General features: G+C 36.2%; 1 pseudogene; it reads right to left on the reverse strand.

Moving 5' to 3' along the window:
• Positions 1-5,127: 5,127 nt before the first annotated feature.
• Positions 5,128-11,740, reverse strand: LOC131613198 (phenolic glucoside malonyltransferase 1-like; annotated as a pseudogene).
• Positions 11,741-14,189: the final 2,449 nt, after the last annotated feature.

Raw genomic sequence — 14,189 nt, forward strand, 5'->3', positions numbered from 1 at the left:
TTTTAGAAGGGTGTTACAGTTACCACGCTTTATAGTTTCCTAAGAAAATGAGAAAAGATCAAAATGAAATCCACAAAAGTTTTTCAAATCAAAACTAATAAAAACAAAGCATAGATCTTAGGTATAGGGTTGGTTATGTAAGGGGAATATGTTAGCACCGCGCACATCTGTGGTACTCTACAAAATCCTTTTTTTTTGAAAATCTGTGTAAAAAAAATTGTGTGCAAAAGATGAAAAGAAAGTTTTTGGTATTTTATTATGCTCGGCAAGACATCGCATCTGGTGCCTACATACCTCCTTAGTGCAATGGAGAAGTCAGAGCAATTGTAGTTCTGCTAAAAAAGAAACATGACGGTTTGTTTTTTTTAAAAGAAAAGACACTTTATCATCTTAGTAGAGAAAACTCAGCTAACCATACTTCAACATGAGAACAAGTAGATTCTTTGCATCACAAGTGAAAGAAGGGCTCCAACTTGGATAGAAATCAACAAGTATGCCACTAACTCTTTCAAGTGGAAAAGAATCAACTATATCAATCAATATCAAGAATATAGGGAATTACATCTCAACTATGATAATTATTCATGTCTATTCTTGAAAAGATTTTAAAAGAAAGAAAGAGCCCAAAATGGAAAAAGGTTTGAAGTTTGAAAACAAAGAAGGTTTTGAAAAAAACGACAGCAGATTTTGAAAATTTAAGAAGATGGGAGGAGATGAAGGGACTATCCTAAAACATAAAGTAAACGCTAAGGACAAGAATAGTCTAACCAACCAAAAAGCCAACACTTGACATAAAGTCAACATAAGCATTCTCTTCCTTTGGATTTAACTCAACATATAACAAATAAAGCATTTGAACATAATAACTAGAGTTCCAATATAATAATCCCATTTAAGTATTTACTCAAGAAAATTGATTTTGCCTTAGATGAAATTGCCTCAGATAAGCATTCATAGCTTTTATATCAAACATGGCACCTGCATACAAACAAAATTCTCAAATGCCCTAAAGTAAACTCCAAGGACTTCAGACAAGATAATAACAAGATAACACAAGATCCAGAGGTCTCAAAGTCTTAAAGTAACAAGTCCCAAATGAAAATTTCAAGGTCAAAGTCCTAATTCTAAGTCCAGAGGTCCAATCTCCTTGAGCATAGGATAGTAGCCAATGTCTATAGTTCAAGATTAAGTTTTTGAGGGTTTTCTCTTTTTATTAAGTATTTTACACAAAGAAAAACAAAGCAAAATAAAAGCACAAATGAGCATAGAGAAAATAAGGGCTCAAGTGAGCAAAGGAAAAAAGGCAAAAAAGTTAAATGCAATGAATGGTAAATGACAATAAAATAAAGAGAGGAATAATAAATTGCATTAAAGTAAATGCTAGTGCAATTATATAGTTAATAGTTAGTGTTAGAATTCGTAATTCGATTCAAGACAAATTTAGCGCTATGTTAAGAAATCATAAGTGAACTTACATAGAAGTTGCACCTATCGGAGGTCGGTTAATAGCAATTTATACGTTTAAGAACAAGTTGGAGAAATGATATAGAACTTCATTCTCCTAAAACTTGCAACACATGTAAAACAACAAACAAGATGATCAAGACAAAGTCAAGGAGCATACAAGATCATTACATCAATCAAAGCCTTCTTAGTACTTATGACAAACTTATCATCAATCTAAAGTACTTAAAATGATTTCATGATCATCTTGAATTAGATTTGAAATGATAAAAGTTCATCAATACCAATCCAATCCTAATTGAACTAGATGAATCTTTAAGTCCAGTTGATCAAAAGTAAAAGAAGAATGAGATTGAGAAGAAGAGGGAGTAGAATGAATCAAACATAAAATCATAAGTCCAAATGAATTTCTCCTAATCATTATGAGACTTCATCTCAATGATTCATTAGAGGAATGGTAGAACCATTACCTTCACACAGTGAATGCATTAAGACTTGCACCCATGAGGCAAGAGAAGAGAGATGAGGAGAAAGAGAAAAAAATCAAATCAAGAACCCTCACCAAATGGATCATCAAGTATTAAATCAAAAAAGGAATTGAAAAAAATTTTAAAATTATTTTTAAAGAAAAATAAGAACTAAAATTCAAATCAAACATCTAAACATCAGCTAAATTCAACCCAAAGATAAACATAGGTCAAGGACCATGTAGTATCAATTCCAAATTTTTTCAGAATTGTAAAACACTTTTTAAAGCATTTAAAACACAAAGAGAATGAGAAAAAATATTAAAAATATCAAATGATAAAAAAAAATATGGAAAAATATTCATAGAATCATAAATAATTTAAACTATTTTTGGTATTTTTTTCATTATTTTTGGATTAAAAACAAAGGAGTTATGAATTTTTTAAGATAAATGAATTTGTAATAAAAATAGAAAAAAAGAAATAAAACTCGGAAATATAGGAGGCATTGGATCTCCTTTCACTAATTAACGTGGCAATCTGTAAGGCTCAGAGACATGGATGTATGGTAGACATCTGTCGAAGCGCAAATAACATGGCCACAAAAGTCAAGCCAATCGGAATATTTCAGTTGGCACATTCTCATTTGTTGGAGATGACACGTAGGTAATCTTGAACCTCCAGCCAAAGAAAATCAAAGGAATCTGCAGGAAATCAAAGGTTCTTCAAAAGGCAACCAAATCAAATGTTAAGTGTATCATTGGATTCGTCTCATCAAGACGATCTCAACTACATCCTCGCAAAAAATTTATTCAAATTGTAACTCACTTGATTTAAAAAAAAAACAGAAGAAGTTTGAAAAAGGAATTTGAAAACAGATGCATCAAACAAAGCTAAACCTCAAAATTAATTGTGCAATGAGTATATGTGAACCAAATGCTTCATGTTAGCCACAAGTTTGAGTTGCTAACGCAATATATACACTATAACATAAATTATACCAAATATACACTAAATTTGAGGTTTATTAATGTGAAGCTAACGAATTAAGACGATGAGTGCTAATTATTCACACTTAATTTCACAACAATTTAGCACTCAAAAGTGTACATATAGATTCTACACTAATCCTATAAAGGCATTAGCGTGGAATACAAGACACAAAACCTAGCACTCTAAAAATCACAAATGTGAATACTTGAATGCTTGGATTCTAAAGCATGTTGTGTCCTCCTTATATAGTATAATTCTTTTAGGCTTTTCTTCATAGATTTAAGATTTGCTTTTGTCCAGGAATAATGCAGATTTTGTTGGATATTTGATTAGTTCCTTGAATCTCTCCAACAAGAGATTTGATTTGATCTTCACAGCTGTCGAATAAATTATATAATCATATTGTTAACTTAATAACAATAAAATCTAATTCAATCTTTAATTAGAGAGTCTTTCAAAACGCAACAACCAAGTCCTGTTGCACAAGGCCTGGATGTCGAGTAATATGTTGGGACATCATGTCAAGCATGTGTCCCCTCTGCACCTCCATACAGCTATAACAAGCTAGACCAAATTGAATATTTTGAACACTTCTTCCATGTTGTTGTTTTGCAAAATTTCATCAATCCAAATGTCCATTTTACAAAGAAATTCAATCTCCAACTTTGGAAAATTGTAGCAAAAGAGTTCTTCAAGATTTCAAATTGTCAATACATAGCACTTTGTTCTTAATAGGACAAGTGACAACTAGTAGAATTGATGGCCTTCATCTACCAATAGCAACAGAGGTTTTCATCAGAGCATTCAGTCAGCAGTAGCAACATTCTTAAATATACCAGAGTTTAAGAAAAGCAAGAATGGTCATTAGCATCAAGATTTAATGCTTACAGATGATATATTCAGTTGCTCCAAACCAAATAGACAATACAACATGCAATCATTCACAGACTTAGTCATGCATGCACCTGATTAGCACATAGTTAGTAGCATACAATCTTACTAACTAACTAACAATCACTTGTATGCAATCATTCACAACTTAGTCATGCACAACACAAATTTTTAGTAGTTAATAATTAGGATATGTAAAATATACTAACACAAATAAACTAACTTTCAGACCTGCCCGATGCTCCAACATGGAGCACAACATTAGTACTTTTTGAACGGTCAGTACTAAACAACACCAGGTTTACCTACACATAGCAGATGCACAACCTCTCCTTATTACTCCCTCCATTTTTTCATAATTTGACAAAAGGTTAGTACTTCAAAGAAATTAGCATGAAAAAAAATAGCATGCACAAGGTCAGATCAAATTAGAGCATAAGCATTGGATTTACTATAAGGATTGAAGCATTATATTTACTAATTTAAGAAAATACTTCAAGAAAAACATATATTGGAATTTAGAGCATAAGCATCATATTTACTATAATGTTTGAAGCAGATCAAATTATTAGTCAGGTTCTAATAAAACTTATGCATTTGGAGGAGATGTACGAGTTATTTGTATATAAGTTTGTGAGTTTTTGTCTTTTCATTCTTAATTAATCTTCATGTTATTTTTTCAAAATTAATGCAAATTTCCTTCTGTATGACTGTGATTATAAAATCTAGAACTGTAGAATAAAATGGGTGAATAGTATTGCGTATAAAAATTATATTTTATAAATACAAGGGGTTTCACAACGGTTATTAACACAATTGTTGTAAAAGGGATTAACGGTCTCAACATAGGAAGAATTGAAGGATTTCACTTCGGTTAACAGTCCATCCGACGTAAAAAGTAAGGGATTTTCTTTCGGTTAACCTTCAAATCAAGAAGAAAAGTAGCGCAATTTCCAGTTTCTCGCCAAGACCAATAGCTTGAGGAGAAAAGTGACACACTTTTCATAACACCATATATATATATATATATATATATATATATATATATATATATATATATGTATATATATATATGTATGTATGTTACATCGACACCACAACCGAAATAAAAACATTGTTCCACCAGAAATAGGACACCTTTTCATTGTAATGTTGCTTATATTACATTTTAAATGAAAAGCCTGAACTTATATGAAACATAAATTCTTGAGGCATAAAGTCTATTTACCTTTTTGATATTGATGAAATGACTTGAAATTCTTCTTACAAAATAAAAAATAAAAAAACACCATAGTTCCACTGCTCCATACAGTCAATTAACACATACTCCTTCAAGAAACAAAGAGTTAAAGATATTCATTACATGTTTATTTAGAGCAAGACCAATTTCAACTTCACCATCACCATCTTTACTATCTCCAAAACTAATTGATAAATCTTTATCTATGGACACTAACTCCACTTTTTCTGGCCTTCCATAACCAAAATTATTCTTATAAGCACCCAATTTATTAGACCCATCAACTCCAAAAGTTTCATATTCATTATTTAAAGTTCTATATTTATCAAACAAATCAAAAATACTTTCTTCAAAAATTCCCTTTTCATTTATCATCTTTATTTTCTCATATATACCCTTCGCAACTTAAAAGACACCATCTTCGTTTATGAAATCAATTGGTTGTGTATCAATGAAACTAGCCAAAACACAGTTACCAAAATAGTTATTTGGTAATGGAGGTTCCAACCACACACATATTGCTGCATTAACACAACACTAAAAATGTTAGAGAGAGAAAGTCTAACCTCTCTCTAACCTAGTTATTCGTTTCTTTGCCAACTTCGTTAATGGAACAACGTTCTCAGGAAGTCAGTGATGGGTGGAGGAAGGTTGGAAGGAGGAATGGGAGAAAATCAGGGACAGGTTTTTGGGATGTCGCCAGTGGAGGTGTGGGAAAGGTTGAGGGTGTATCAACGTCCATTTTTTTTAACTAAGTTTGGTGAGAAGTGGAAGGCCAGAGACCTTCTCTTCGAGTTCAAAGAGTTGGGTGACATTGTGGAGGTGGTTATATCTCCAATAAGAGATAGAAGGGGTAGGAGATTTGGTTTTGCTCGCTTCATTAATGTCAAGGATGAGAAATTACTAGCTGTAAAGTTAGACAATATGGTTCTGGGAGGGAGGAAATTATTTGCGAACTTGCCGAGGTTTCAGAGGCCTGCTAGGGTGCAAGAGAAGATGCATGGGAGTAAGGTTTTAGGAAGAGTGACTCAAGACGGGGTGAAGGGTGAGAGGAGGTTCAGTAGAGGAAATGGTGGTATGGTGGATAATAGGTCATTTAAGGAGGCAATGCTTAATAGGCAAACAGGAGGGTCTAAGGAGGAAGAGGTGTACGAACCACTGTGGTTTAGAACTGAGATAGATGAGTTAAGGAGATATGAACAGGCATACACTGGGGTTGTGAGGGATCCAGGGGTAGCTATGTCTTTAAAGCAGCTTTTTCTGGAAGAAGACATCTTTACCATCAGGGTTACGATATTGGGTCCTAATATGTGTATTCTGGAAGATCTGGTAAAAGGTGGAGTGGAGAGCTTTGTGGAAGAAAGGAAGCTTTGGTGGGGAAAATGGTTTCTAAGTATACGCCTGTGGAAGCCAACTGACGTGGATACGGAGAGGATACTATGGTTAAGAGTGACGGGGACCCCGTGCCATGCTTGGGGTGTGAGTTTCTTCAAGTTTTTAGTCAATCAAAGTGGTGGGTTTATCAAGTGCGATGATCAAACGCTGGCAAGAACTAGAATGGATGAAGCAATAGTGTGTATTAAAACGGCTAGCAAGGAGAAGATCAATGAAAAGGTGAAAGTTTCGATTGACGGGATAAACTTTTGCATTTTCTTGAGAGAAGATTCTTCCCTATTGAAAGACGAAGTATCGGTTAGGTGCAGGGGGGACGAGATGTTATAGGATCAGGAAGACTCATCGGAGCAAGGTTTGTCCATGGAGGAATCTGGCGGAGACGGTGTAGGTATCGAGGAGGTGGAGTCAACAGGGAACTGTGCACCGAGTCTAGGGAAGGAAGGGGGCGAAAAGGAGCTAAATAGCTCTGAGGGAGGTGTACGGAACCAGTTTGTTACACGTTTTAAGGAGGTCTATAAGGAAGCTAGGAAAAAGGTTAACCCTTTATCCTCAGACAGTATCAAGGATTTTGAGTCTTCGATTTCTGTGCCCCATGCATTAAATGCATTAAACGCATCAAAGGATTATAACGTAGGTGAGGAGTCTGGCTATAGTGGAAAAAGCACAAAATCTGCTGCGTTATGTTATGCCTCAAGTGGGTTTCGGGACTATGAGGCCAATTTTGAAGGGAGCGTTGGGCCAAAGTCACTTTTGGGCCAAAATTCAAATCTTTTGTCCTTTGACAAAGCCTGTAGTGTGTTAAGAAGCCCAAAAAAGAGAAAAAATAAAGCTGTTAAGGATTTGGGATGGAGGGTGGAGTCATCAAAATTGTACTATGATTGTATCGCCCCAAGGAGTAATATCGTGACGGTGGAAGAAGCGGGGAAATCAACGCCTCTGAACCAGAATGAAGCGACGGAAGGGAAAGGAACGTCTGAGCATCCAGGCTCCGGTGAGTCAATTTCTTGTTCCATCTCTGATTCGGTGGTTAATAGGTGTAACGAAAGGATTGCAAACTGTGAGAATTCAGGTGTGGGGAGGAGAGTTTGGGAGTCTATCTCTAAATTGGGGGTGGTGAGCAAGGGTGATCAAGGAATGAGTGTAAAGCTGGTGGAGGTAATGGAGAAGAGGGATAAGAAGAGAATGGTGGAGAAGAAGGCGAAACAGTCAGTGTTATCATGAATATTATTTCGTATAACATCAGAGGGGGTGGGATTCCTTCCAAGCGGAAGCGAATCAGTTTTCTGCTTAAATCTAGTAAGGTAGAGGTGTGTTTCATTCAAGAAACGAAACTGAACAGGTTTACAGAGTAGCTGGCAGGGTCGTTCTGGGGTAGTGAGGATGTGGAGTGGACGGCCTCGAACTCTTCGGGTGCGTCCGGAGGTTTGGTCATACTGTGGAGGAAGGATTCTTTGTGTCTTAATTACAGCTTTATAGGTGCAGGGTTCGTTGGCATCAATATCACGTGGAAAGGGAAAGACTATAATTTGGTTAACATTTATGCTCAGTGTAACGTGGTGGCTAGAAGAGGTTTATGGGATAATCTTCGGAGTAGGATGCGGTGCGGTGGGGGGGAAGAATGGTGTTTAGGAGGGGATTTCAATGAGGTGTTGAGAAGTGGAGAAAGACTAGGGGAGGGAAGGAGTTCGAATTATAGAGGAATGGAGGATTTTAGAGCTTTTATCGAGAATATGGGGCTGGTGGATGTTCCTTGTATGGGAGGGCGTTTCACTTGGTTTAAAGGTAATGGCAAGGCAATGAGTAAGCTCGACAGGTTCTTGGTTTCTAAAGGTTTGTGTGATTCGTGGGAGGTGGTTGATTAACGTGTGGGGAAGCGGGATATTTCGGATCACGCTCCCATTCATCTTAATGTTGGGAGGGTTGATTGGGGTCCTAAGCCGTTTAGGTTTAATAATGCGTGGTTCAACCATGAAGAATTTAAGGGCTTCATAAGAGACGAATAGGCAAAGTTGATGGTTTCGGGGAGAGGTGATTATGTGATTTTGGAAAAGCTAAAAAGGTTAAAGGTGCGCCTTAGGGATTGGAATCGGGAGGTTTTTGGGTGGATTGATTTAAGGGTGAATGCGGAAGTTGCCAAAATCAATGAGTTTGACGATCTTTTAATTGATAATTTTGGAGGTTTAGTAGATGATTTGGTGTCGGATAGAAAGAGGGCCTCTAGTGAGATGTGGAAGTGGATAGATGTGAAAGAAAGTATGTTAAGGTTGAAATCTAGACAACTTTGGTTGGAAGATGGAGACAAAAATTCAAGATTTTTCCATAATTCTATAAAGGAGAGGAATCGAAGGAACGCCATCACTTTGTTAAACGGGGAAGGTGGGAAGGTGGAAGGAGTAGAGGAAATAAAGAACGAGATTAAAGAGCATTTCAAAGCTTTTTTCAAAGAGGAGAATAATTCTAGAGCTGTTCCAGAGGGCCTCACTTTTAATTCGTTGAGTGAGAGGGATAGGGAATGGTTGGAACGTCCGTTTTTGGAGGATGAGGTCAAAGAAGCTGTGTGGTCTTGCGACGGCAATAAGAGCGCCGGTCCGGATGGTTATTCCCTTGAGTTCTACAAGCAAAATTGGGAGTTGGTTAAGTCGGATGTTATGGTGTTTGTGAAAGATTTCTATGATAAAGCTATCATGGTAAAGGCTGGTACTTCGACTGTTATAACGCTTGTTCCTAAAATCAAGAACCCTCAATCATTGTCCGAGTATCGCCCTATTTGTCTTGTAGGTAGCATTTACAAGATTCTTGCTAAAATTATCGCGGGAAGATTAAGAAAGGTGGTGGGTAGTTTGGTCTCGAGTTCTCAAACGGTGTTTGTTCCAAATAGAAACATTTTGGATGGGGTCCTAGTGGTGAATGAGGTGTTGGATATGGCCAAAAGACAAAAGAGAAGTTGTGTGGTTTTGAAGGTTGACTTTGAGAAGGCGTACGATTGTGTTAGTTGGAATTTCTTAAAGTATATCATGAGGAAGATGGGTTTTGGAGAGAGGTGGATGCGGTGGATGGAAGGAAGTGTCTTCACTAGTACCTTGTCCATTATTGTTAACGGTAGTACTACTAGGGATTTTGTGGTGGAAAAAGGTCTCCGTCAAGGAGACCCGATGTCTCCGTTCTTGTTTGTGTTAGTTACGGAGGTTCTTTCTATGCTAATGAGGAAGTCTACGGAGGTAGGTCAATTTAGGGGCTTTAAGATCAACGAAAACGAAGAGGTCAACCTTTTACAATTTGCGGACGACACTATTATGTTGGCGGAGGGAGATACTTCGAACCATTGGAGTATGAAAACCGTGCTTAGGGGTTTTGAGTTAATGAGTGGTTTAAGGGTAAACTTCCACAAGAGCAATCTTTACGGTGTCAATGTTGGAGAATGGTTCTTGAATGCGGCATCTACGTTTCTTTCTTGTAAGATTGATTCTCTTCCTTTCAAATTTCTCGGTGTTAGAGTCGGTGATAGCCCGAGGAAGTTGTCAATGTGGAAAGATCTTATAAAGCACTTGAGGAATAGGTTGGCCGGTTGGAGGGGGTTCATCTTAACGTGGCGGGGAGAGTGGTGTTGATTAATGTGGTCCTTAATGCTATCCCGATTTACCCGTTATCTTTTTACAAAGCTCCCGCAAAAGTTTTAAGTGAGATTAGGAGTATTCAAAGTAGGTTTCTTTGGAGTAGAAGAGAAGACAAAAAATCTATCCATTGGGTAGGGTGGGATACCGTTTGAAAAAAGCGAGAAGAAGGCGGTCTTGGAGTGAAGAATGTGGAAATTCTCAATGTGTCTTTGTTGAGCAAATGGAAGTGGAAGATCCTAACGGAAAAGGAAGCGGTGGAGAGTGGTATTCTTAAACATAGGTACGGAAATCCGGCTCTAAAAGTTCTTGTTGGAGATATTAGTGTTGTAAATAATAAGGACTCTATTTGGTGGAGGGATTTGCTTATTTCCGATAATTACGCGAATCTTGGGGAAAATCACTTTGCCGGGGCTGTTGAGTGTAAGTTGGGGGATGGAGGTGCTGTCCCGTTTTGGTACGCACGCTGGGCAGGTAGAGAACCGCTAAGGGAGGCTGTTCCGGAGCTATTTGCGGAGGCCGAGGATCACCTTATAACAGTGGTTGCAGCTGGCAGCGGCACTGATACTGGCTGGGACTGGAATTTACCAGCCTTGTTTTCGGCCGGGACAGCAGGTACTACGGTTCTAGTTCAGCAGCTTGTGGAGTTTTTGCAGGATTTTCCGGTGAAGACAGAAACGGAGGATGCTTTCGTGTGGGCTAGCTGCTACAACGGATGGAATTTTTTCTGTTAATTCTTGTTACAACAGGTTCAAGGAGAAATTGTCATCTCCTCCGTTAGAAGCTGCCACTGTGTCGGCTATAAACCACTTGTGGAAGGTCAAGGTTCCGTCAAAAATTCTTTGCTTTGGCTGGAGGGTAATTCTTGGAAGGATAGCAACAAAGGACCAACTTTTCAAGAGAGGTATTGTGGCTCCTATGAATGACTTTCTTTGTGTGTTTTGTAAGAAGGAAGAAGAAAGTCTAAGCCACTTGCTTTGTCATTGCGGAATTGTATCGAGGATATGGTCGAAGGTGTATAATTGGTTGGGCACGTCGGAGATCACCTTGGAAGAGTTTGAGGTGTTCTTCAAGCATTGTGATAAGGTGAAGAGGTTAAACAGAAGGCATATCGTTGCGGTAATTTGGCTTGCCTCGGTTTAGTGTATCTGGTTAAAGCGTAATGCGGTCATTTTTAAAGGAGAGTCCTTTAGCTTTATGGAGTGTATGTCGGAGATTACTTTAATTTCTTGGAGGTGGCTAGTGGCTAGTTATAAGATTTCTGTAAATTGTAATTTTCACTCTTGGAATATCCTTCCGCTCATTAGTTGTGAGTAGTCGGAGTTTTCCGTTTGTCTCGGGTGGAGTTTCCCTTTAACTCCTTTAATAGTATCATTGCCTATTAAAAAAAATGGAGGTTCCAACCTTGCTCTACAATCTATTGCAAAAGCAAAAGCAAACTTTTCTTTCTCTTGTTCAACTTCATGAACAGCTTTTGCTATACAAACAAGTGAATAAGCACAAGTGAGAGTAAATGATGATAAATTTTGTGGCTTTGATTCATTTGGATTGAATTTTTCCCATTTGGATAACACATATTGCTTGATTTTATCCAAATCTTCACGTGTGAGCTTGAACGTAGCACGAAGAGAGTCTTCTAGTTTTGGTTCAAAAGGAAAAATCTTTAGGCTTCTTTCATTTTAGTTGATAAAGTCATAGTTTCGCAGATGCACGTTCCATATTTATATAATGCTATCAATAGTCTATACATGTGTTAGCAAGAAAACAGGCAAATGCACGTTCCATTTTTATTTTAGAGAAATTGTTGCAAAACGTTCTAAATATTTTATTCATAGATTCATAAGCCAGCTCCATGTTCATGTATCTTTCATACTGAGAATCTTTCCTGTTTATATTAATATCTTCAGATCTTTCAATGAAATCGTGATGTTTTTTTTTAATATTAAATAAAAATATTAAAATATTATTATTTAATATTTTAATAATATTTAATAATATAATGAATTATATTATTAAATATTAATAAAATATTAAGTAATAATAATTTTATACTTTTTATCCTAATCATTGACATTTCATTAAAAATAAATATTATATCCTAATCATCATTGCCACATGTGCAAAAGTGGAGCGGAACTAAAAATTCTCAAACAAGATCAATTTTAGCTAGCAAATGGCTTAGGTTTGAAATAGGGAAGCCAAAATTATTTAAAAACCAAGATTAGGAGGACCAAAAGTGCATTTAAGTCAAAATCAAAAGAGTAACAAAAGGCAAAAGCCCAAAAGGGCATTTTTGTCTAAGAGTGATTAGTGTTTTGTAAAAACACAATGGCATTTTTGTAAAGTATTATGGCTAAACTCACTAAAACTCTTTTTGAAGCTTATATTTTTCAAATAAAATCACCTGAAATTGTTTTGGAGTCTAGTCAGATGAATCGTAAATTGTCTGTTTTGAAATCAATGCCAAGAACAAAGTATAATAGGTTTATTTTCTTATACAGAAAACCCATAAGGGTAGGATAGAGGGAAATAAGAAGAACACAATGAAAATTGTTATTAACTGTTATTTTTCACTCTCTCTTTGAAACAAGATTACAAGTGTTACAGAATAACAAATAATCTCTCTCACCCTAATTAGGATTTGAAGTGTGCAATGATGAGAGACTAGTATGCTATTTATAATTAAACTAACATGCTAAACTAATGGGCTTTTAAACACAAACCTATTACACAAGCTAACTTACGGACAAGCTAACTTAATCAATTGGGCTTAACAAACAAGTCAAATTCGACACGCTAACAATCATAGCATTTTGACTACTACATACTTGAGCATACTTCGACTACAACATTGCAGGCCTTCGAAGACATGCTAAGATCTTGTCTAATTATAGAACCAATAAGCTATTCTTCGACCATACTAGAGTTTGATCTAATATCTCACACTGTCGGATAGATTATGGCAAGTTATTTATCTGTCTTATCAAGTAGACCAAGTACCTAATCGATTAGATAAGGGAAAATGAGTATTTAATAGATTGTGACAATGTCTTTATGAATGGTAACGTCTCTCTATCAAAACTTTCTAAATTAGACACAAGTAATTGATTATTTTTGGTACTTAATCGATTAGACTTAGGACCTAATCGATTGCTAATCAATTTTCCCATGGATTGTTCCTTTTTTGAACCATCTTTTGCCCTATAAATAGAGGTCTTCCCTTCGCCTTTTTACATTTAGAAATGTTAGATATCTCACTTGCCTCTTTCTCTTTCTCTCTCTAAAATATATTTAAATTTCTCTTACATGATTTTAGCCATAGTGCTTTGAGAAAAAAATTTATGTTTAATGGGTGAAGTTTTTCGTGAAAGGGAAATATTATAAATTCACCAAGAATAATATTAGTTTTTCTTTTAATTTGGAGGTAAACTTGTTAAAATATCTTTTTGGGGGATTAGTTTTAATATGTGTTTGGTTCATGAGTTTAGCCACTTGAGGAAAAGCTCTCCATTTGAGTTCGTGAAGAATAACGAGAGAAAAATCAACAAAGCGATTCTTGAGCTCAGTCTGGTATGAAAGCTCATTTGGTTCAAGATCAGTCTGGTATAAAATCTCATTTATGTCTGTGGTCAACCCTTCAAAAACCTTGGTTCGACTTGGAAGATAGCAAATTCAAAACTCTGCCTTGTTTCGAGATAATTCTGTATAAAATCTCTGTTGGGCAGAGAGACTAACCGCTTGAAGCTCTGTCCGTGTTTGGGATGAAGACTAAGCACTTCATTTCAAAAGATAGCTAATATGGTTTTTTTTTGTATGTCTTATTGATTGAGATTAATATTATATGTTGATGCATTATGATGAGAGGATAGTTAGTTATGAATGGGAGTTTGCAGATTCGTATTCATCGTCATCACTAGCATCATAATAATCATCAGCATCATTTAAAATAATAATGATGATGATATTGACGGTGATGAGTTCGAATTAGTCAGCAAATTGATGCTTCTCAAAATAAACTAGAAGAGAAGGATTATTTTCTATGAAGAACATAAGACATTGAACAAAATTTTATATGTTAAAGAGTGAGATATGAATTACGAGATGCAAGCATTCGAAAAAAACATTGAT

The sequence above is a fragment of the Vicia villosa genome, linkage group LG6, assembly GCF_029867415.1.
Source record: "Vicia villosa cultivar HV-30 ecotype Madison, WI linkage group LG6, Vvil1.0, whole genome shotgun sequence".
NCBI classification, from domain to species: domain Eukaryota; kingdom Viridiplantae; phylum Streptophyta; class Magnoliopsida; order Fabales; family Fabaceae; genus Vicia; species Vicia villosa.